Below are 21425 nucleotides of genomic sequence, written 5' to 3' on the forward strand. Positions count from 1 at the left end.
ACTACAACGCAAAAATGCGTTTTTATCACTACTTCCAGTATTTCCACAGGTGGTAAATCATCTTTATTACTAGATTCACCTACTTTTATCAATTTTTATTAAGCAGTTAATTTGACTTTATTGAAGGTCAAATTACTTTACTCACTAGTGGATAAAATGCGTTTTTACCCGCTGGTATTAAAGGACAAAACACGTGTTTCCGAGCTAGTGAGGGGAAAAAGTTATTGTATTTATCCTTACAATCAGAGGTCAGCAAATTGCCGCCGCTCGGATGACACATGCTCATCACCAACAAAAGATATAGATAGGAGTTCTATATCACGAAACACTAACACGAAAAATAATATTTTTTAGCACTTTGGCAGCCTGCCAGCCCGGAGAACTAGCGATTTGTACTTTTATTTGCTCTTTTGCTCAAAGTTGTGCAGGCCCTAGTCTTGGGGTGCATTTCATGCACGGCTTTCACGTCATTTTGCATGCACCCATCAGCCCTAGTGATGCTCTAAAGTCGTATCATTGAACCTAGATTAATACCGTAACAAGTCAACGCTAAAAGTGTTGAATCTAAAGCTAAATCGACTCCGAGTCTCGACGACATTCCGACACAACCGTGGAGCAATGAGAATCGATACAAAAACTCGATTATTAATCGTCATTCGATTGTGAAACCGAGTAGGTACTTGTCGTTGCCCGTCTAATTTTAAAGGGTATCGAATACGATCGAGTCGAGGGTGTGACTGGACATGTTTGATCGCTATGATTACTTTATTCTTTTATTTGACGTGTGCATAATCGGTTATGAGATGAACAAATATTATAAATTCTTTAAGCTACGAGTAGGTCAATGACTCTGTTTTCCGGATTATACATTCACGATAATTTATAAATATGGTTATTTTATTCGGATGTCGCTGCTCAAAAATCTTCATTGTTGACATGATAAACAAAATTTTACAAATCGTGTGAATATTAAAATGGAAAGCTTACAAGAAACGCATCTATGTATTACTGGCAATATATAAATCACTATTATTTTCAAATGTGGCAAGAATCATAGTAATAACCATAATGTAGCATTATAATATGCTAGTAGGTACTCAAAGTCCTGATGCGACAGACGGTTGACATTTGCGGTGACACGCGATGGGCAGTTTGAAATCGATTCATGTTTACTTCATGAGGAAATTCAAGCAGGATACTTACAGGAATTTGTGTACATTATCTTCATTGCGACATGTGATAAGAATAAACTTGCATATGAACTAAGAATCATATCGCACATTCTACCCAAAGTAAAAGGAACTGCTAATAACCATCTCAAAGATGGAAATATCGCTTAGAGCGCTGGCGCAAAAAAGCAAGCAAGAATAGATTACTCCAAATAATTCCTCGGCGGATTCCTAGGGAATGCCGGGTTAGGTGTACACCTCTACCACCCTCTACACAGCGTTAAAAAATCAAGCTGATGTGAACACGTCGGCTGCAACTAATTCATGTCGAATTCGTGAATGCAGCTAAAGCAGCAAATGAGGATGAAGGCTATCAGATTATCACATATCTTACGTGAATGGCTTATCTTTCGGTCGTCAATCTTCCGTCCAATTAAAAGTTCCAAAGAGCGGATCTAAGCAAGATGCCCATTCACGCCCACCGTATCGACTCCCGCGCACCGATCGACGCGCGGATACTTCTGCGTCTGCGCACCTATTGAAACGTCTCCGATACCATCTGACGATCCTTAGCTACGTCACTCACTATTCAATTATGCAAACCTAGATAGATAAGGATTCTAAAACGTTCAAATATAGAAGATATTCAAATACGTTATACAAATTCGTGATCCATCAATACAAGACACGACGTTGAAAAAACCGTCGCAAGCGCAGTTTACAACCGATCCGAACCAATTTACACGAGGGCTTTGATTTGAAACATTTCATTCAAATTTAGAAGTCAAGTTACACTGGGAAGATATACAAAAAGTTTTATAGAGAGACAACTGACATGTTTGCACCTTATTCTATTAGAAATAAGTCGGATATTGGACAGAGATTTTTGACGAGCGTCTTCAAATAGTCGCTCGTTACGCGAGTATGATGGATGGCCGTGTCGGATCGCAGCACGCGCTGTCTTTTCACCTTTCCCTCGCCTTATCCCCTTCATTTAAGATTGATAATCCAGCAAAGTTTATCTTAACACATTCGAGTTACAAAGATTGACAGATCCATGCTTTACACCTTTTTATTCCCTCCCCATAAGGTGGATATTCAAGTGAGGTTCTGACATTGCGTCGAAGAGATTGACAAGTCCGTGCGATAGTATCGGCCGTCATAAAATATAGCCGCTAGTTAGTACACATTCACTGCTCCATCGGCCGTCAGAGTGAGCGATACAATTTCATTTGGACACTATCTGATACACAATAACGACATTATTCATTGGTGTGAGAGATGCTTGGGAAATAAAGGGAAAAACAATGTTATAAATGCGAGAGCTTTGTGTCTGGACGTTCAGATAGGTTCCGCATATTTGTAAGGCATAATCTTTAGACCACCACATATACATGTACGAGTATTATGGCCAGGATGAAACACTACATCGTGGGTGGCTCACATCACATCACGTGCTTTAAGTAACAATATCATTAGGAACTATTAACAATTTACCAAATCGAAATGAGTTGATACGTACTTTATAATTTGAATGAACCTATAAATAAAAGAGTGCTACCTATAACAAGTTTTATGAAAATCAAATCGCGGGCAAAACCAAATGCTAACAAACGTGTTTTCCTTTGTTAAATAATATACGTATGTATGACAAAATGCAAATTTCCGAGACTCTCGCGATACCTACTCGAATACAATAGGAGAGTACAACGCAATATTAGAGAATGAAACTCAACAAGTAGTTGTCCCACTAATCGTAGTGTTAACATATCGTCACTACTTTGAAAAAAACTTGTATCTTCTTCTGTCAATGAAAAGAAAAATGTAATAAGTATGTATGGAATGCATGTAGACTTACTGCGTTTTAACTTTGAGGAGCAATGTGAGATATGAGATTTTTTCAAAGTAGTGACGATATAAAGAATTAATTGAGTATAGAGTTTTATTTTTATCACATATGTTAAATAATTTAAATGTGTGTGCTCTACCAAGAGCAACTTCCACTTGTGCCGTGTATTATTTGAGTAGAACTATTATCACTGAAGTGGCTCTGCGAGCTGCTTCGCTAATGCTTAGAAAACGCGAAAAGCACAGTTTTTAAAGTCATTATCAAAGTCAATTCACGATAGTCTTAAACGTCTATAGTGTGTATTGACGTTTAAGTAACATGTGATAATTTCCGCATTTAAAGAAAATCTCAAAAATATGTATTTGTAAGTAGGTAGAATATGGGCACAAAGTTTCACCAAAATCAGGGAGAGCATTCGAACATCCAAAAAACAAATCGAGTTAACCCGTAGAACTATGCTATCGCTCCGATAGAACCTGCTTACATGTATGGTTACTTTCTGGTTGCCCTAACCAGTCGACTCCACCATGGCTATTCGAACAATATCCTGAACATGGTCCAAGACTCCAAGTGATATATTGGTGGGGAAATGCTATCCGCGTAAAGTTGACTTTCCTTAACGTCATTATTTATTGCCCAAATGCACTTGCAGTCGCAATATTTAGTGGCGTACACGCTGGATTTATTAACTCGGATTTGCAATGTACGCGCACTGTTCTGGCTATTCTTGTTTATTACAGGCAAGATCTCCCAATAATACTTACAAAGGAAGAAAATCAGCAGCACCAGAACAGAAGGCATAGCGCGAGACCAAAATGTCGTCAAACTCTAACGTAGCAGTTCTTGTGTGTGTGTGGATTGAGTGAGCACCTTCCGAAAATAAAAAAAAATATGCTGATCATTTAGTAAAAGTTCTAAAACAATTGTAAAACGAATCTCTGAATTTGTAAAAAGATAAATCAAAAGATACAGCCATTAACATGTGCTCACTCAGTTCTCACATACTACCAACGAAAACAGTGAATATATTCATTTAACATATAATATTTATATACTAACATTTAGTAAAAAATAGGCCAACCTACCTCTATAAATATTAGATCACCTAGTTACGTATTTAATTTTTTACAAATAGTTTCTTATGCTCACTCAATCCTCACACTTTTGAAAAGCCGAATTTTGATGAAAAACATAAGATTTAGACCGCTATTACATGTGTATAGTTTAGTAAAAGTGAAATGGGAATTTGTAAAATACAAAACGAACCACTAACGTGTCAGGTTTTTTTATAATAAATTTTTGTAAGTGCTCACTCAGTCCACACGTTTTGAGAAAGTTAAAAATGTAAATATCTTACGATTTGTAGCACCTAAGACACTCGAAAGTACTTCAACATTTAGTAAAAATTTTTACTAAATATCCACCATCTAATATTTTAAATTCGTTGTCTGGTTTTAAAGATATTCAGACATAACTTTTCTCATACAAATGTATCAAGTAGGGTGACCACACTATGTCGGCTCCTGATTTTCCCCACCTTCCCATTGTCATATTGAGATTGGGGAGTTTCGTTCAATTTTGATAATAGTTTATATTAAACTAATACCATATTAATTCTCCATCTGCAAACTGTTTTTAGGTTATGTTCTTGGCCTAGTGATGATGTGTATTGTGTAATTTTTATCGACGTCAGGATAATAACCATATCGACATCTATATGGTCGATATGGTTATTATCCTGACGTCGATAAATTAATATGGTATTAGTTTAATATAAACTATTATCAAAATTGAACGAAACTCCCCAATCTCAATATGACAATGGGAAGGTGGGGAAAATCAGGAGCCGACATAGTGTGGTCACCCTACTTGATACATTTGTATGAGAAAAGTTATGTCTGAATATCTTTAAAACCAGACAACGAATATAAAATATTAGATGGTGGATATTTAGTAAAAATTTTTACTAAATGTTGAAGTACTTTCGAGTGTCTTAGGTGCTACAAATCGTAAGATATTTACATTTTTAACTTTCTCAAAACGTGTGGACTGAGTGAGCATTTACAAAAATTTATTATAAAAAAACCTGACACGTTAGTGGTTCGTTTTGTATTTTACAAATTCCCATTTCACTTTTACTAAACTATACACATATAATAGCGGTCTAAATCTTATGTTTTTCATCAAAATTCAGCTTTTCAAAAGTGTGAGGATTGAGTGAGCATAAGAAACTATTTGTAAAAAATTAAATACGTCACTAAATGATCTAATATTTATAGAGGTAGGTTGGCCTATTTTTTACTAAATGTTAGTATATAAATATTATATGTTAAATGAATATATTCACTGTTTTCGTTGGTAGTTTGTGAGAACTGAGTGAGCACATGTTAATGGCTGTATCTTTTGATTTATCTTTTTACAAATTCAGAGATTCGTTTTACAATTGTTTTAGAACTTTTACTAAATGATCAGCATATTTTTTTTTATTTTCGGAAGGTGCTCACTCAATCCACACACACACGCAGTTCTTACCAAAATTATATAATCATAAGCCGCCGACGATAGGTTTTTTCACAAGGTTCGAAAAAGTATACAAAAACCGACAGATTTCTGTTTCATGTCGTATTCATTCAATTTGAAAAAAACCTCATTGTTATTCATAATAACATTAATTTATAAGTCAAGCCTTTGCTTCTGAAAATCAGCCATCATAAATAAATAAATAAAATAAATAAATAAATAAATATTATAGGACATTCTTACACAGATTGATTGAGGCCCACGGTAAGCTCAAGAAAGCTTGTGTTGTGGGTACTCAGACAACGATATATATAATATATAAATACTTATATACATAGAAAACATCCATGACTCAGGAACAAATATCTGTGCTCATCACACAAATAAATACCCTTACCGGGATTCGAACCCGGGACCGCGGCGCAGCAGGCAGGGTCACTACCGACTGCGCCAGACCGGTCGTCAAATCATCCGTCCGGTCATGCCATTTTTCTATCGTAAGTGCCACCCATACATACATACATACAACATACATACAATCACGCCTGTATCCCATAAAGGGGTAGGCAGAACACATGAAACTACTAAAGCTAAAGCTTCAGTGCCACTCTTGGCAAATACACACACACAACACACACACACAGTGTCACAGTTTCGTTTTCTTTCAACCCCTTATTTGCCAAGAGTGGCACTGAAGCTTTAGTGCCACCCATATAATTTAGTAACTCAATCTAGTTTCAATTTACAAACAATTACAACACTACCCGATTGGCACGATCATACTCGACCTCTGGCATCTAGCTCATTTTAATTTGATTGATTATAATCTCTCTTATCGGACGCATTACAAAATCAATGGCCGGCGCGTTTTGTCCGTCATTACCAACTCGGAAGCATTTATCAACCATCATGCGTTTATCGGCCATATTTGAATCTAAATCATCTTAAGGTGCAGTGATCAGTATACAATAAAGGCATCTTGGTTGTTTGTTTGGCGGCAGATTTATCAGCAGTGCCTGTTATACTATCATACTGTCCAACCGTCGCGCGGAATGACACGTTGGTAGTACTGTAGCTTTAAATACGCATTTTAGGAGCACTTTTTACGCTGATAGCTTTTGTATTTTGATGTATGCGTGTCGGACGGATCGGACGGTGCGTGACGTATTGGTCCGCGGCGGACGGCTGACAGATGGATGCGTGCCGCCGACCTGTCCTATCGCGGCGCCGCGGAATTTATTGGACACGAACTAACGGACTACCAAATACTTTACCATGAGATTTTAAAGTTTTAGACCCTGCAATTTTTCTAAAACAAAACACACTGCACCTTAAGTCAGTTGTACTGTATTTTGACGTATGTGTGTCGGGCGGTGCGTGATGTATTGGTCCGCGGCGGACGGCTGACAGATGGATGCGTGCCGCCGACCTGTCGCGGCGCCGCGGAATTTATTGGACACGACCTAACGGTCGTACTACCAGCACCATCCACCAGCAAGTCAAAACGGCATAAAGTGAACAGCGATCCCAAACGGTTACTAGAACCAAAAAAATACCGTGAGCTTTATATTGGGTTGGCACAAAAGTAATGAGACACTTGGTTTACGTTTTATATTTTTTATTATTATTACAATACAAAAAGCTTAGTCGATGATGTAATCACCATTAGCATCTATGACTTCTTGCCAACGATCCGGCAAAGTTTGGATGCCTTTCGCCCAGAACTCTGATGGCTGTGCCTCGAAAAAGTTGTTCAACTCCACCTGTACACCATGGAAATCATTGAATTGTTACCCCGCAAATGTCGTTTCAGGGCTCTAATCAAATGAAAGTCTGATGGTGCGAGGTCTGGAGAATAAGGTGGGTGGGGTATCATCGTCTCCCAGCCCAAGTTCTGCAGTTGTTGGCGAACGGTAGATGCGACATGAGGTCGAGCGTTATCATGTAGTAAAATTACAGTGGCTCGTCTTCGTCGTTTTTTCTTGATATCAGAAGATAGTTCGGTGAGCTGTGTTGAATATTTGTTAGCGTTTACAGTTTCAATGTGTTAAATTCATGAAACAGCATGCCTTGCGAGTCCCAGAAACAACAAAGCAAAACTTTTAAGCGGTTCTTTTGACTCAGCGTCGGTTGAGTTGGTGGCGTTTCTTCTCGAGGCAGCCAAAAAGCACGACGTGTATCGTTCTCATAATAAATCGATGATTCATCTCCCGTAACCAGATCAGTGGCGTGCCTAGGGTTTCAAAGTGAGGCAAGCCGAAAGGTACGTTTTGGCAATATCTAACTACTTAATCTTCAATTTTCGAACTCACAGCCCTACAAAATGTTCTATTACGCGCCGCACTTTTCTGAGAAATACACAAGCCGGGCGTTGGTTTTCGCGCGGAAATAATGTCTCGTTTTTGGGCAAAATTTAACTACTTTACCTTGCCTTCGTCGAGTAATATGTGTACCACGCATTTGTCACCGTCACAAGGAACAAATTCATCCATTGTCAATTGGATTTTTAAACGAATTAAACACTTAATAACAAGAAAACGAAGAAGAGCACATTCACTTAACGCAAATAAAACTTTCGACTAAATAATAATACACTTGAAGTTGTCAATCAAACGCGCGCTCAATCTTGTTCCTCACTTCATACCAAAAGCCCGGCTTAAATCGTGGAACAAATGTTCTATATATACCTACAAATAGTTATATAAGTTGCTAGGCAGAATGTAGGCTAAAAGCTAGGAAAAAAGGATGCAAGAGCAAGCCCCATTGCAAGCCAACGAGTGCGAGCGAGCAAGATATAGCTGAACGTAGTGAACGTGCTCTTCCGCGCTGCACTAGCGCCACGGCAAAACATGGCAACATGCTGTGGTCTGTACCGTATGGTCGGTCGGCCGTGAGCTTCACTTATGGAGAACTTAATAATATCTAATATTAGCGCGCGATTTTAAAAATGTTAGGGCAAGCCCGGCTTTTGGGCTTATATGGCTGTACCGCCACTGAACCAGATCAGTCAAAAACTCTTTACGACGGGGTCGCAGCAAAAGTGATTGACAGATGGCGACACGGACTGCACGACTGGCGTCGGTAAGGATGTGCGGTACCCATCGAGCCAAAACTTTTCGATACCCAAGCTCATGCAGATGGTATTCCACAGCGTGGTGACTGCAGTTAAGTGCTTCCGCTAATTCACGAGTAGTAGCATCAGGATTCGACTGTAGTTCGCGGCGTAAATGGTCATCATTGAATGCAGGTGGTCGCCCTGAGCGTGACTGACTTTCAAGGCTCATGTCTCCTGATTTAAAACGGTCAAACCATCTGGACACCGTGGCATGACTTGTACTTCCAGCGCCCAATGCAGTGTTGATATTGTCAGCCGCAGCCCGCGCACTGTGGCCTAACAAGTACTCGTATAAGTAAAGTGTTCGAACTTGTCGCTCGTCCATTTTATTTCAATCTAACTAAACCAATCACGAGGGTGGCTTTATATACCCTCACATTAGAAGTACCTAGAATGTTCTACAACATACTAGAATATTATCGAAAACAATTAACTTAAGAAAGGAAATGTATAGAGTTTTTTAGAGTGTGTCATTACTTTTGTGCCAACCCAATACTTTGCAGTAACGTATTCTAAAATAACAAAAAAAAAATCTTATGACCGAGGCTTAGCATCACCAGAAAGTCCTAATCTCTGAACTTCAAGTCATTTCCATAAGATGCGATGGTTTGCATCATGTGTCTTCGAGTCGAATGCTCTCACTGGCCAGGACAATAACTGTTTCTGTTGGGTGACGTCTACGGGATACACGGACTTGTGACAGATGAGTGGTGCGGTCTATAACTCTGAGCCGTTTGTTGTATTTATTGAACATAGCCGTATTGTACTTGCCACGATTGCTTTGCATGTGTTCTAATCACTAACTTAGTGAATTCATTATAATGCATATATCAACCGTAAACATTAAAAGAAATTAAGCAGACTTCTAAAACTTTTTAAGAAACCATTTTATTCTTTCTTTTACACCTGTTAATTCTTCTTTTAATTCTTGAAACCAAACCACATAGATATCTAATAAGTCTAGCAAAAAAGCGGCACGGTCATACCATTCTTTTCTCGATTTTTGCCTATGCACCTACAAGCCGGCAGCTTGCTTAAGAATAAAGATGAGTAAAATAGCGATTTGATAATGACATCAGCTGATAAGCGGCAGAGGCAGATGCGCCGGATGTTAGTCACGACACACAGACACACATTCATGTGCTAATGGAGGAGACAATATGTTGTAATTGAACGCATCCCGTCGCGAGAGCGATCTTCATCGATTTTCAAATAGAAATAAATAATAATATAAACGTTACCAATACATATGAATAAATAAATATGATTTTATTTATGTTATGTTCTTCTGAAAACCAACAGCTTAGTAACTAAAACTATTATATATGTTAGCCAAATCATGTTGGTGTTCCATACCTAAACTAAAAGTTACTTATTTATAAAATGAGGATACGGGACATTTGTTATGGAAACGCACACGTATTAGAGGAGCCCAGAGATTTCCTTATGGCTTCCAAATAAGCCTTTATTTATTATTACATGGTCCTTGTTATTAACAAATTATTACTAATAACTACATTGAGTTTTTACACGTCCACGAGCTATCATTTTGCTTTGATGCTTTAAATATTTTGCGTCGTCTATAAACTTTTAAGGCAGCTGACTGTACTATCAGCATCAAACGCTCCATACTTTGTACACCGTACCATTATGCATTCCATACATGATCGGTTATCACGCATTTAGAGAAATAACTCTATCAAAGAGTACCATTACCCCGACCGCGCTCGCTCAAATGCCATACAATCACACACATTAAGGATCGCAGATTAACCGGCCAGATCCGAACAGTCACGTCTAGGCTATTAGCTAAAGGGCTAAAGACAGATACACATGCAAGCTTTCCTTGGTCATTGTGAACTTTGCCTTAATTGTGGAGCTAGTTAGCGCTAACTGCTATCTATCAGTTTGTTATGGGGAAAAAGAAGTTGACTGAATAGAATTCTAAGTCAGGTAAATGACAATTTAGATTCCGATTTAGATTTAGTTGAATAGCTTTCACTTATTCTCTTAGTCTCAGCTTTAACGTGTACAGTCTGCTGCATTCATACAAGTGTACGCCAAGGTTGCAAAGGTTTGAGTTTCTGCCATATTATGCGCATTAATTATAAAATATAAAAAATGTAACTCAACCTTCAAGAAAATAGTGTACTCCCATCTCAAAAGCGATAGGCGATCGTTCACTTAGGTACAACACCAAAAGGGCGACGTCCATTTCTACGTTAATGATACAAATTGTACCTACATAAATACATAAAACTCACGTCAGTGCTATTCTCAAAAGTTAGGCAGACCATATGAAACTACTCAAGTCTTAGTAACTTAGTACTCCCAGTCTTAGTAATTAAGAGGTTGAAAGAAAACGAAATAGTGATATGAAAGGGACAGGTTGCTTTAACGGTGACAGACGGTTTGGTGCAACCGGCCCTTAATTGTATTTATCCCTTTTAAAATTCAGGAATCTGTAGATTTAAAACAAGAGCCGCGATATCATCAGCCGCGATATCATCACCCGCTATTAGATACAATACTGTCTATGAAAGTAATACAGAGAGAAAAAGACGACAGGTAAAAAGACACAGTTTTCTAAGCCTAGCAAAGTTGAACGAGTACCTAAATCTCGTCACCCATCGCACTGGCGATGTCTAGTTAACCTCATTGAGCGAGGTAAGGTGCAACTGGCTATTAGCAGTCGTAAAGACGGTGGACGCGCGCCCACGCATCTTTGCCGTAATGATATTAGATAAAACGTTTAAACGTACACATAGGTGTAATATATGTATTGCTATTAGCAACGATATAATTTAGGTGTGACAGAAGAGGCCTAGATTACAAAAATGAACTATCGCCTACGGTATTTCCAATGCGATACGATTGTTATTATCTCCAAGAAAGGACTGGCACCTACAACACCTCTGTGGGCTATTTCACCAGTAATATTGGCACTTGACTTTGACAATTCCACAGAACTAGATTCAGATAGAAGAAACAAGTTTTTCATTTTGTATATGGGATGGGCCGAGCGTGTCAGATTTTGTACTGACGTTGTTACTTGCCTGTGATTGGAAATATGGCTTAGGTCCTTGAGTTTTCATAATATTTGTGTTGTTGCAATAAAATATCACGTAACGAGGCACTTTTTATATTTTTGTTGGCTTCAACCATTGAGGTATATGTACTACGTAGTACATATACCTCAATGGCTTCAACTTACAAAAAGTTGATGCCCGAAAGCTGCAAGCTGCGAGTGAAGACAGACAACTCAGTAGATTTTACTGAGATTTTCATATGACACGCTAAGCACCTTTGTGGACGATTCTGTGCCTATTTCTGTGTTGATAAGTAACATTGTTACTCAGCGTCAACATTTCCTTGTTGAACAGGCAATGAACGGCGAAGTGTCAGCGTCACTTTCGGGCGCCAATTGTCACTGTCGTGAAGTAGAGGTCACTGGTGTTGCTGGTATTTATTTAGTAATGGGTATAGAAAGTTTAGATGTGTCTGAATCTGCATAAAGGGTCACAAATAGTTTGCAGAATGAACCATGAAAATACTACACTTATTACTTTTTGCAACATTGTAAGATACGAGCAACCTAATATTGCTCGTATGAGATGTTATCCCTATTTCTCGAGACTGACAAGAGCGATTAGACCGTGAAAAGCCTCTACACTAGGTTAATGCTTTGTTTATATTATTAATATTATGTATAATGCACCATGAATATTCCGAGAGCGTAGCTAGTCTATTTCTAGGAAACATGTCAATTTGACACGGTTTAGATTCCGACAATCTTCATTCTTCATTAAGTATGGGAGAGCTTTTAAGACTTCTGTGGACCTAGCACACTAGTCTGATACTGATGAAGCCTGTCGCATCGGTGCGTCCTTTTTAAAATTTGCGAAAGGAATGCACCGACGCAATTGGCGACCGCGATACCGGAAAATTAAAGGTAGCTTCCTAATCTATATCAATGATACATTTATACTTTTGCATGTATCAAGGCGAAAAATGTAGGTAAAAATAATCTTTGACGTTTGACGACAAGTGTACTAGGTACTTAAGGCTACAAAATTAGATCGTTTTGGTTAGACTAGAATAAAATGCATAATTTTAAAGTTTCAATTTCCGAAATTCCCCGTGTGGTGACGGGTTAACCCTTAATTTGGCAAAGTCCGGTGGGACGGACAGGTGATAAAAAAAATATTTCGCTTTTTAGGTATAATTTTATTTAATTCAACATATGGAAAGAGACTCTTTTATGATACATGCTTTGTATAAAAATACTATTTGACCACTGTCAACACTCGTTTGACAGTTACTCGTCAAGATGGCACCGCATCAGAATTCAACTGTTTTTAGCAAAATATTTATGCGTTTTTCTTTTGGTTTTTGTAAGAACAGGGTATTTCTGTTGTATAAATAATAAAATATATTACATAATAGTTGCAAGTGGTTATGTTTTCAATTTATTTCTCAATTTCTAATACTCATAATCATCATCTAAACAAGTTGTCCGCCGCACCGGACAGTGCCAAATATATACTAAATACGATTTGTCCGCCGTGGCGGACTATGCCAATGTTGCGGTGACACGTGTTGTAACAAATTATTATATTGTTTTGTTTATTATTTTGATTTTCTTGTTTTGGTGGCCTGCTTTTATGCTTAGATTTTTTATTTAATCCAACAGCGTGTGGTGCTGGACCAAGCAGTTAAAATTTTGGCACTTTTAGGTATACGTAGTGCGCGGATATTGTGAATGTTACATGTCGCGCGAGGGGCAATAAACATTAAAGAAAACCGGGTAGATCAAAATTTATAATTTCTTTGTCTGCCCCGAACATTGATATAATTAATTTCGGGTAGTTTTGTGTTGTTTACATCTTCGACGACATTTTGCTGGGACATCACTGTCACATCAGTCTGTCGTGATCACGGCCTGTGCAACCTGGCCAAAAAGTCGGAAAAAAGTTAAAATAATGATATTTGACTATAAATATGTGTCAGTTTGATTTTCATACAAAATTATTATATTTGTTAATTTTTAAAATAAATATATGTTAAGAAATACTTGTTTATTTTAAATGACCGTATGTTTGGCAGTGTCCGCCTCAGCGGACATATTAATTTATCCCAATATTTGGCAGAGTCCGCTGTGGCGGACATATTTTTTTTCCAAAACTAATAAATCTAGATTTTTTTTAATATTTTTCGGACGCTTTAAAAACACCTGTTATTCAATATATTAAGTAAAATCGGAAAATTTATGTCACCAGAGTCTCTGCCAAATTAAGGGTTAAGACTTTCACCACCCCCTTTCTTCCCGTGGGTGTCGTAGAAGTCGACTGTGGGATATGTGGGGTTAAATTGTGACGTTGGCGAGAGGCTGGCAACCTGTCACTGCAATGTCACAATTTGGATTTCTTTCAACCCCTTTTTGCCAAGAGTGGCACTGAAACTTAGTAGTTCATGTGCTCTGCCTACCCCATTATGGGATACAGGCGTGATTATATGTATGTATGTAATTTCCGAAACAGTCCAAGAGACTTCTAAAAAAAATATTAATAATCCGTCGGCAATGGGCATAACAGCAGCACACTTTTATTACTCTTCATTTTCAATGTTATTCATTCAATTCAGTTCATCGCTTCCACGCGCTCACAAAGGGTAATAAAATGGTAGATTTTATAAAAACATAAACCCATATATTTCTGTATTGGTGAATTATGCCCGCCCCGCCCACCGCCGCCGCCGCGCGGAATAAAATTATATCGTAATAATGTAATAACATGCTCTGAAGAATGTTGCGACTTAGCAGAGGCTTTCCCATATGCCTTGCTTTTACAATTAATTCTACTTTTATACTGTTTCTATCAGGCTTAGAATAAATTTAAAAGTGGAAAATTACTGTAGACTTGAACTCACGGCCTCTGGATCGATCGATACTCCAGCACTCTGCCAACTGAGCCACCAAGACTTCAACTAAGCCAGCGAAATTTCCCACCATTTTTGGTCAATGGGACCTGTTGTTTCTATCAATAGTTTTAAACGTCTGTGAAAATTGCAGTTACGAATACGAATCTCATAATTGAGTTTGATAATGAAAATGGCCAGGTTAGCGATGCAATACTTGGAGCCTGGGCCCGGGCAAGTATTTAAAATACGAAATTAACAATAGACTCTTGACGATATCACGATATTTACTGGGTTGATAAATAGCGACGGTACCGATCGTAGCGACAACATATTTTGCGTGTCATTTAGTATTGAACACCACTTTGTAGGCAAGGGGGTCTACTTTTTTCTGCAGCTGACTGTACATGTGCCAAAATAAATTGCCACCGCGATGAAACAGGGTCCCTCTGGGTTTGTATTTTAATTGTAGCTTCCACTTACCTCTTGGCTAACCCTATAACGCAAGTGGCCCTTAATAGCCTGAATCAAGTTTCCTTAGTCATTTAATCAACATCATAAAGACGATGACGATTCTTGTGATCAGCGAATGCTTTGTCATCCTGACTTAGTGTCGAAAATGCAGAAAGAGTTTACAATTAGCAAAAAAAACTGGCGTGTTAGGACGCATGCGCAAATAATGAAATAATATAGGCTCCGCCCACATGTCAGCAACCAAGTTGGTCTCGGCAACAGGTATTTTATCCGGCGACGAACAAATATGAAAACGAAAACAAATGTGCCGGTACCTGGAGGGTTGTCTGGAAGAAGTTGCTCTTTTAGCGACGGTCGCTTGCTCTACGTATTTTCTTACATAGTTTATGAGGAATATGCTGTGAAAATTGTTCTGTTTCCTCCGTGTTTAATGGCACTTTTGGCTTAAAAGTCTTAAAACAGTTCATTGATACCTTTCTTTGAGATGAAGCCATTGGCCATACCGGCACAAAATGACTCTACAAAATGTAAATCCGTAAAACTTACAGTTTCTAAAATAACATTAAAAAACGTAACGGCAAAGATAATAAGTTTTACTACAACTCCTTAATAAACGTAGTAGAATCTATAGGACATTGCGTTATCAATGCAAAGTACACATGTTGTTTTTGCAAATTGATAAGCATTTTTTTCTGCTAAATAGCTTACTTTTTTCTGAGAAATACACCTAGTGAAATAAAATAATAATATTACAAATAGTTTCCAATAGTCAATAAAGCACGTGGTACTTCATATCTTAGCGCTTATCAATCATCCAATATAACAATTTTAACAGCCTCCATGACTTATCAACTGCATATCGAAATTAGCTCTTATCATTCATAACTCATTCATAAAATAAAACTTAATGAACTTTTAATAACACATACCTTATCGCTGTATAAGGAAGTTTCTAACTTTAATCTAAAACCCTCATTTGCTAGACAAATAACGACTTCAAAGTTATGTACCCATGTACTTTGCTGACTCATAAAGTAAGTAATTATAAAAACACAGCTGTTCAAACTACCGCTTCTTAAATTATAGCATAATATTATTAGATAAAACTTTAAAACAAGATATATCATAATTAATTTTGGCCACTGCAACTTAAGTTTAAGTAACTTTTAAATTACACACAGAAAATTATAAAAAAACTTACCATAAACTCTTCTCTAAAATATCTCCACCAATTCACAAGACACTTCAAAGTTAGTTAATTCGATTCGATTCACGGCACAGAGTTAACACTTCGACAACAGCGTCCGCGGCGTCCGACCGAGGAGACGAGCCAGCGTGGAATGGATGCGGCTCAGAATTCGCGGGGAACGGGCCAGGGTACGTAGCCAAACGCACAAACGCTCACGATAATATCGTTATAAAAGCGATCTATCTCTATCGCTCTTCCGTATTGGCGCGAGAGAGCTAGACTGCGTTTCGATCGGCGCCTAGCGCCAACGATTGTCATTCGGCTAAGCCGGCAGGGGGCGTGGCGGGCGTGCGCATGTCGTGTGTTCGCACGTACACGCCTCTGTCAGAAAAAGTGTCAAAAACGCACACGTATTGTGTGCGACGTAGAGACGCGGATTGGTGGTTAAGAGGCCGTCAATATCAAAAAGTAGAAAATCGTAAAATTGGTAGTTTTCTACGTCCGGTTTTAGTTTCAGTATATACTTATTGATAAGAAAAGCACTTGTTTTAAACAGCGCGTATTCTTATCTACAAAATCAGTAGTTAACATCAAGGAAAAGTTACTCCCTGAATTAATTATGATTTTTTTCCTGACGCTAGTTTAAGAAAACCCGCAAATAGTGCTCACGTCTGAGTGAGCTGAGCTCAATTTTGTATACTTTAGGCTACTAAAATTGATGCTGTCGCATTACTTATATCCTAAACTAAAAATTCAGTAGTTTACATGTGTGTTATCATGCTACTAAAATACAGTAAATGGAAGTTAAACGACATCAATATTTGTCTAAAAATACTTCAAATCAAATGGCAATTACTTCGAAAACCTTTTAGGCAAACAAAAGGCTTTCTTGATAATTATAAACTTTAAGTATGTGTATGCAAAATTGTGTGTAATACAAATCAGGAAACACTTCCAATTTTAGATACATACTTACTTAAAGTTGTAACTAAAATGCGGTCGGCCCCTGTCGGCATCTTCATAAATTTGAATATGTACGACCGTGTTTTAGTTTTAAAATAATGTTATTTTATAAGCTAGATAACTGGACTACAGAATTATTACCTTTTCATATTTTTCCTTACAAAGAGAACGAATAAAATCAATGTTGAATATAAACTTTCGTAAATTTTCCATACAAACGTCAAAACTGCGAACAGATTCTATTTAGTCAGACGCCCGATCGGGCTCGTTCGGAGCGGACGTGTCGCCAAATTTGCTCCAATGACATTTGTTTTTGACACTGGAAATCATATACGGATACAAAAAGATTGCCAGTGCTATGAATGTATTCAAAAGTAATAAGGTAAATAAATATCGTCACGTCTAAAAGAGTCTCAGTTTAAAATCATTTTTTTTGTGTTGTTTACTACTTATTATTGTTGAGAAATAAAAAAATATATGTAACTTTAATACAATGATAAGAAATATAGGTATTTTTTGTCTTCTAAACTTTATTAAAATGAAAGAGTTTTAAAATTAATTTTAACTCGTTGGACTTTATTTTCATTATACTGGTCACATTATTTAGTGTGTCAGTGTGTGTAACATTCTCTATCGCGAAGAGACATTCAGTGTGGCGTATGAAAAAACTAACAGAACTAATCATTATAATTATATTTATAAACGATTATTTACGTAAATGGCGAAATTATTAATTGTAATAATATATTATCTTATCACAAAATTGTTCTGTATGACTTACCTTCTTACGTTCAATATAATTTTTAAATGGTGTTTGCACACGGGGCACGTAACCTTAGATTCAGACAACTTTAACTAAATTTTGAAAATTATTATTTTAATGAAGAATTCTATATATGGCAACAATTTTACATGTAAACTGACTGTCAACCTCTGTTCATACATAACCTCAACCTTTGTCTCAGTGCATTTATAACGGATGTTATAATGGCTAAACCGATCAGGAACAGTGAATTATTTTAATTCATTCGGAAAAGGGTTTAACCATTTATAATTAGAATATTAAACGAAGCACTGTTTTTTACACCAGAGTTGTTCTGATTTTATATGGTGTTTGCACAAATTTATTTTGAAAAATAATCGGAGTCAATTCGTGTGAGATGGTAACACTAAATTGACACTGTCCGCAATCTAAACATGCGGCAGCATGTCAAGCCAAGTTCAAGTAACCGAACTGGCAGACAACATCGTGTGTAATATTACACGAACTATTTGGAGCCTCTATGGGCGTCCTCACAACAAAAACTATTTCACATAAACGTCTTAAATTTGGCTCTTATTATTTGTGACATACATATTATGTGCCTGTCGTGATTGTTTCACCGGATGGTCTGATCGGAAGATTAGACCATTTCGTTGGATCTCCTTCTTATTTATGTCTTATTATTTGTAACGTTTATTTTGTGTGTGTGTTAACGAATAAATTAATTATATTCTATTCTATTCTATTATAAAAGTTATAAGAAAATAATGATATTTTATGTCATCAATTGTCATAAAACATTTTAAGGACTGCCATTGAACTTGGCACCCGTTTAGATCTCACTGCTTTTGTCGTTGACGCCAACAACCAAGGCATATATAATATTGAACTTGGCTCATATTTCCCTTTTTTGGTTTTGATGGGATTTTAACGTTACAACTGATCTTCAGTGAAACTATAGACCTGTCTTAAGTTCCTCTCACTTAGGTCACTGACCTCTTCCAGTAAATTGCGGTAGTGTGCGAAAAGTATGTTGGTGAGTGTGACGTGCGTTAGTGTGTGTAAATGGGGTAATTTGACAGATACTGAATTTTTACCCATCGTGACGGGCTCTTAATTGTTTAGTGAAAGTCGATGTTCATTAATACTGTGTAGGAACAAAATGTACGATATAAACTGGCGCCCTGAGGGGTCCGTACTATCGGACTTGTTAAATGACTTCCATAAAATCAACGTACCTATTTACGTTTGGCTATTTTTGTAATGTTTGGCGTGTATTTTTCCACATCAATACTCAACGGTTACATAGATATACTTACCAAAATAAAATAACGTCGTTGAGAATGCTAAATCCCGCATGTGCGCGATTTTGAGTAAAGTAAATAAAATAACACTATGTATTTTGTTGCTAGGTAACTATTTGTCAATCAAAAATCGAGCACATAACGGATTTGGCATTCTCACCGACGATTAAACACCTTTCTTATAAATTATAATGAAAGCCGATTATTAACTTTGTCTTTCATAAGTACTTTCAGTATTTTACTTAATCGTTTTCAGTGAAGAAAAACATCGCAAGGACAATTAAATACCTCTATAGGCCTTAGTTTACCCTCGAAATTGGACGTAAACAGATGGTAAACGCTTCCAGCTTCCGTAAAAACTGGTGGAACTACACCATGTCCTAGGTTTAGTTGCCAAGCGGAACCTAATACGTCAGGCAAAAAATAAGACAGTGAATATGATATTTACTAAAAGTATTTTGTTAATTTATTGTGTTAGGCGGCGGCGCAGTGGAGAACCATGCAAGCACTCAATTGAACATTTATATTTCAGCCATGTAGTTCTATTAAATTATTACTAATCTACGTCTAGTCGGACTATTACTAATCTAAATGAGTATCCGTTTGTCACCGTTCGGCACGGAACCCTAAAGCAGATGAGATAAAGTATTCTTTACACACGATAGCGGCAATGACAGACTAATTATGTTTGGTGGTTGTTATCTTCGGCGCTTATCTCCGATTGCTCGGGAACATGTGAATGCGGCGAGCGCTTACTTTCTATAGGGTGCCGTTCGACATGTTTAAGTGACAGCTTATGACATGGTGCGGTATTGGAGATGTTATGACACTTATGACAGTGGACTGGATTATTGTAAAGCTAAAGGAACGAACGATACAAATGAATTTAAAACCGGGTAAACATGCATGTTGGCAACTATAACGTTCTTTCGTCTATGGGTCTTTTCTATTTTCATGGTAGGTTTGAATTAAGATTTTTGTACCATTATAAATCTCTACCATTATAAAATGTGTAAGTTTTAAATATTTATATTGTTGAATGTTGAAATAAATAAGTAAGGAACAGGGGGGCAAATTCAACTGGTTGATTTTTTTCTATGTATTACACTATTAACGTGAATTCCATTTGTATCCATTGAACACGGGACGGGTGCCATATACACATATATGACCAGTGAACACTATTTCAAAATACCTACCCTGTGCCTTACCTATTTTTCAATAAATAACTAATCAATACAGCCCGGACTTCAACTTCTATAATCGTATACTCGTAATTACAACGTTCAGGTCTTCTCTCAACTATTATCTGATTCTATTTCTCTGATCAAAATCAACTTAGTCAACCAAAAAACAGAATCCAAAGTCAAAAAGAAAAGTAGACGAGAGTTTTAAAAGTTACTTAGCTTACTGCAATAGAAGCACTTCGAAAAATGATTGGTTGAAATTTTAATGGGTCTTGTATATATCCAGGCAGTAAGGTTTTGTACGTGTCAGAGAAGTGTGGAAGGTGGTAGGAGCACCATAAGTCTTGTAGACGTCTTATTAGAACATCCCTTTGTGGTGTTATTCCCCAAGGTTGCCGAGCATAATGTGAAACCAAGATAAGAGTCGCCGGTATACTCTTGGCTCATCTCGTTCGTTTTTCGTCATGTTTCTAAATTTGTCCGATTCTGCTTTCGCCAGCCATTCTTTATTCGACACGATCGTCGATGGTCTTTCTCAACTACGATCAATTTCATTGTTCATCTTTATCTTACCGTCTCGTTCTTTACTCGTCATGATCTTCTTTCGGCATGTTCGCTGTTAAATCTATGTTTTTCGTGTTTTTTCGTAGTCTTAGATTGGTACCAACCTACCAACTTAGAATATGACCAAATAGGTACGAAATCACGAAAAACGATTGAGTCGAAAATGTCGAAATAAGAAAAAGGCCAACAACTCATTATGGTCAAGGAAGATAATAACGGCAGACTAAGTTGACGAATGAAGAATGGCTGCCAAAAGCAGAATCGGACAAATTTAGGATCGTGACGAAAAACGAACGTGTCGCCCCGAGACTCCCGAGAGTATACCGAGTCGCCAACTATGAGGATGAGGGAAATAGTTGAAGTTATAGTTGAAATGAAAAAGACACCAGGAAATGGAAAAGCATGACAGACT

The 21425-nt window shown here is 37.4% G+C and overlaps 1 protein-coding gene across 2 annotated transcripts in view; it reads right to left on the bottom strand.

Annotated features, from left to right (window-relative positions):
* Positions 1-21425, bottom strand: part of LOC125232183 (protein N-terminal asparagine amidohydrolase) — a 179084-nt gene that overhangs the window by 87683 nt on the left and 69976 nt on the right. Inside the window, exon 1 of one of the 2 annotated variants that reach the window (XM_048137814.1) lies at positions 16245-16384. The exons of the other annotated variant lie outside the window; for it this stretch is intronic. The gene's annotated coding sequence lies outside the window, so the exon portion shown is untranslated. Of the gene's footprint in view, positions 1-16244; positions 16385-21425 lie in introns of those variants that run through there. 2 annotated transcript variants of the gene reach the window in all.

The sequence above is a fragment of the Leguminivora glycinivorella genome, chromosome 12, assembly GCF_023078275.1.
Source record: "Leguminivora glycinivorella isolate SPB_JAAS2020 chromosome 12, LegGlyc_1.1, whole genome shotgun sequence".
In the NCBI taxonomy this organism is placed as follows: Eukaryota; Metazoa; Arthropoda; class Insecta; order Lepidoptera; family Tortricidae; genus Leguminivora; species Leguminivora glycinivorella.